This window comes from Rhinopithecus bieti, unplaced genomic scaffold, assembly GCF_001698545.2.
Source record: "Rhinopithecus bieti isolate Rb0 unplaced genomic scaffold, ASM169854v2 repeat_3020, whole genome shotgun sequence".
Classification (NCBI taxonomy): Eukaryota; Metazoa; Chordata; class Mammalia; order Primates; family Cercopithecidae; genus Rhinopithecus; species Rhinopithecus bieti.
In genome coordinates, this window is record NW_016831844.1 from 1 (window position 1) to 4,449 (window position 4,449).

The 4,449-nt window shown below is 47.4% G+C and overlaps 1 non-coding gene and 1 pseudogene across 1 annotated transcript; both read left to right on the top strand.

Moving 5' to 3' along the window:
- The first annotated feature begins 1,442 nt into the window (after positions 1-1,442).
- LOC108524538 (uncharacterized) lies at positions 1,443-3,970 on the top strand (annotated as a pseudogene).
- On the top strand, positions 3,953-4,026 carry TRNAN-GUU (transfer RNA asparagine (anticodon GUU)). The gene has a single exon. It is a non-coding gene; the product is annotated as a tRNA-Asn (tRNA).
- Positions 4,027-4,449: the final 423 nt, after the last annotated feature.

Sequence of the window (4,449 nt, forward strand, 5' to 3'; positions counted from 1 at the left end):
CATAGGGGCCACCTAATTTGGAATGACTTATCAAATGTTACTCTATGTTTGAAGCAGTTTCTATGGAACACTAATGATTTGCATTGAGCCAAAGCCATTGGCCTGAGGATATATTTTCAGACAGATCATAGTAAAAATCAATGTCATGAGTCTGTGGTGGTTGGCGGCGATCGACAGCATTCCTGTGCAAAGGGGTTTAGTTGGAGAGAAACTGAAGTTTTAAAGACAGGCATACATAGGCAGAAGAGAAGTGATCCCCTGATGTACCTCTTCACTTCCTATGTATCAATTCCTCTCTGGTTTTGTGAGACTGAGATAGGGAGACTCTTATGGAATATCTGTCCTTTCCCTTCAGCTGCCTGATCTTTCCTGGGCTCCTGGCTGGTGTACACATGTGTAAACATGGTCACCTCCACATTCATGACAAACAGAAGGAAGGAGACCAAGAAACTGCATATTCTACATGGTAACCTGAAACTAGACTGTGTGATAGTATTAGTTTGTGAGTTATATCAGAAACTATATGATTTTAGTCCTTTTAAGTTTATTCAGGTTTATTTTAAGGGCTAGCATATGCTCTATCCTATAGAATGTCCGATGTATACTTGAGAAGTGTATTCTGTTTTTGTTGATATGTCATATGTAAATGAAACCTTATGGGTAGCAGCTCTCAGAGAGAATAAACCCTCAAAGTTTCTTTCAGACCTTTACAGGTGTCAGACTCTCAGTTAATCTTCCCTAGATCTGGGCAAGCAAAGACTTGGCTGTGTCAATGCAGATTCCCTACAGATGCAAATCTCCCCACCAAAAGCCAACTTTGCAGGGCTACTTCTGCAGCTGACTTTCTGAACAGACATCTCGAAATATGTCAAAGAAATGTATTTTGGGGAAAAATATTTTTAATTCCTTCACATCTACAGCCTGATGCACCTGCCGTTTCAACGCACCATTGTTGGTGGCAACTCCATTCCTCCCTACACTCAAGCCAGAAAAACAGATTCTCCTTGAGGTTAGTCTTTTTCTCACAGCACACATCCAATGTGTCAGAAAAATTATGTTTCCTGTTTGGTTAATTACAGACTTTGATCTGCTCAATCTTTCTCTTTCTTGGTCTCTGAATTTTGGCAAAGAAGTCCCCTGATACAGGCGGGATCGATTCGACTGAGGATTCTCAAAACCGTCAGACATTTCAGAGCCTTAATCTCGGGGTCGGGGTTTGGGCCGCCCTTGAACATTTTTTCGGGGCCTAGCCGTCAGAATCTTCTTGAAGCTTCTCCCGCCGGGTGGGCAGCCACCCTCCCGTTCCCTCTGACCTGCAGAGAAGCTTCAGGGGGCATTTATTCAATTTGTTAGGAGCCCACCAGGCGCAGGTGCGCGGTGACTCTGGTTCCCACCACACCCGCCGCCCTCCTTGGTCCTCTCGCTGTCTCAAGCGGGCAGTAATGTTCCGGGTGAGCTTGGGCTCCGAAGACACCCAGTCAGGGAGGGACCGGTAGGGAAGGGCACCGGCCCCTCAGGCCCTTCGCAATAGGGATCCGAAAAAGGTCTTGAAAGTGGATCAAAGGGAAAGAAGGAAATCCTAGGAGATTTCCTATCTGAAGGCACCATGAAGAGAAAGTCCGCCTCCTCTGGGCCGCGTCCTCACCACGCAGGTGAACCGAGTGCTGGTCTCCATTGGAGACCAAATCAGTTGACTTTGGCTTGACTCCTAGTGAAGAAGCCACTTTTGTCCTCCCCTGTTTAGCTCCTGATCCTGAAGCACTTGATTGTCTCTCCCGCGCTTTCGATGCATTTCAGGGATGCAACTGGGAAATTTGTTTTTAATGCACTTACTTGAAGAATATTTTAAAGTATTTTTGCAAAGAAAAACGTTTCCTTTTGCACTGAAGACATTCAGATGTGAGGAAAATCACTAGGCTGGGGAAAGCAAATGCTGTTGAGCATGTCTCACAAACACAAATTACACGTCAGCAGGTAGGTTTGACCCTGATGTTGGGCACATTTTAAGTGCACTGTTGGAACTTGAGATGAATCTAGGACATTCATGATTATTATTTTTAGTTTTTTAGTAAAATTTAATATTTTAAATTTAAATACACATTCTAAAAATTGTATAAGCAACACAAGAAACCGGCTTTATGCCATATTTACAAACATAGGAAAGAAAGATGATATTTTAAATGACAATGCTTCCGCTGGGCGCAGTGGCTCACGCCTGGCGGATCACGAGGTCAGATCGAGACCATCCTGGCTAACACGGTGAAACCCCGTCTCTACTAAAAATGCAAAAAAAGTAGCTGGGCATAGTGGTGGGCGCCTGTAGTCCCAGCTACTCGGGAGGCTGAGGCAGGAGAAAGGCGTGAACCCGAGAGGCGGAGCTTGCAGTGAGCCGAGATCGCGCCATTGCACTCCAGCCTGGGCAACTGAGCGAGACTCCGTCTCAAAAAAAAAATTTTTTTTGACATAATAAGTAAAAGTAATAATAATGAATCACAAAGCTTCTAGTGCATAAAGTAAAAATACGTAACGCTAGGATAAAGGCCAGAAAGGGAGATATAATGACACTTGAAAGCAGATTATGATAAATTAAAGATGTATCCCAGAAACCCTAAAGCAGCCTCTGAAATAAGAAAAGGATTATGCCTAATAAAGCAACAAAGGAAAGAATACGGAATGAAAAAACTCTATGTAAACACTATGCTGGAACAAATACTCTCCAGGCCTCCACACCGCTGGCCAATGAGAAGTGTACTTGTAGAATGATGACTGCAGCATTATTTGTCATCATAAAATAATAGGACCAAGGTAATTTTAAAGATACATGAAAAGGGTTTTATTTATTTAACAAACAGATAATTGAACAAACAACGGAAGCAAGTCCTTTGCCAAAAGAACACAGAGGGTCATGATGATGCTACTCCTCCAGGGATTTCAGGGTTCCCAGACGCCTAGTTTTCTGTCTAGTTCTTCTGGAAGATGTTATTCTCGGGGAGCAATAGGTCCTCGAGTTTGGGGCTCTTTCAGGCTCTCTCTCCATTTCCCGATTCTGCTACAATAAACAAACAAACAAAAGCAATTCTCACTTCCAGAAGACCCCGCCGGTGCCTCTGCACGAGCCTTTCAGGAGGTCTGGATGTCTGGTCCACCGCTCCCCGGCTTCTTTCCCAGCTTTTGCTTTTCCCTTCCCCTGCGCTCGCCCTGCCGCCCCACGGCCCGACCACCGCCCAGCTGAGCCCCCGCGGTTCCACCGCGAAGAAGGTGCGCCGGAGGCCCTGCCAGTTGCCCGCCCTGCGGGGTGCAGAGAAATCAACGCTTTGTAAAAAGAACGTCCCCATGGAAAAAAATCTCTTCATTTCCACTCTCAGGGCTCTTCAAAGGACTAAAAGCTAAAGGCGACGATGAATTCATTGACAAGTCCTAGTCGTGCGCCCTGGCGAGTGCCAGACCCTGCTCCCCGCGAGGGGACCCACGAGCGACCCTCACCACCATCTCTGCCCTCCCTGGTGGAGCCCCCGTGCGGAACACGGGATCCGAAGATGGCAGCGAAAGCTCCTCAGCAGCCCGGAAAGCGACTGGGCAGGGTGGGCACAGGCTCCTTCACTGGGTGAAGGCGGCACAAAGAACGGGAAGAACCATCCCGGGAGCCCACCGGGCGTTCACCTTCTCTTGAGCCCCCATGCGGCTCGGGCTGGGTCGCCCACCAGGGAGTTTCCGGAAGCTCCTGAAGCCGGCGAGGGGCAGGGCGGGTGGAGGCCATTCGGCTGTTCCTCTGGCTCCAGAATCTCCTAAGGCGCAGGTGTCCAACGAGACCAGCGCGACTCACCGCTCTAATCTCTCTGGTTTTCCAAGGCCTCGCTCAGTCGTCCTGCCCGGCGGGCCCCGAGAATGGACGGAAAGGAGCAAGTTTAATGAGCGGCCCTTCCTGCATCGCCCAGTAAAGTTGGGAGCGGTTGTCTCTGTGGCGCAATCGGTTAGCGCGTTCGGCTGTTAACCGAAAGGTTGGTGGTTCGAGCCCACCCAGGGACGACTCTTGGAACTTTTAAAGCATTCACGCATTGGCAATCACTAGATAAATGGAGAGGATTTTATCTTCCCGGAGTCCCAAGCCACTCATTTATGACTGATCCATGTCAAGGCCCAGCCCACCTCCCCTACCAGATTCTTTACGGGGTATCTCCTGAAATGCCAGGTTTACACTGGTGTAACTAAGGAATCCTGAAACAGAGACCTAGGAACCCACTTCTGGTGTGATAAAATTCTAATTCAGTCCCTTATACGCTTAAATGAGTAATTTACATGCATCCATTTTTTTCATATTTTAGTAGTAGGAGTCCAGTATTACCTCCAGGATGTGCCTGGATTTCCTGATGCTCTATCAATAACGTGACCACTGGAATCATTCATCATGACAGGGATCCTCTCCATCATTTTTGAAAACAGTATTTTCCC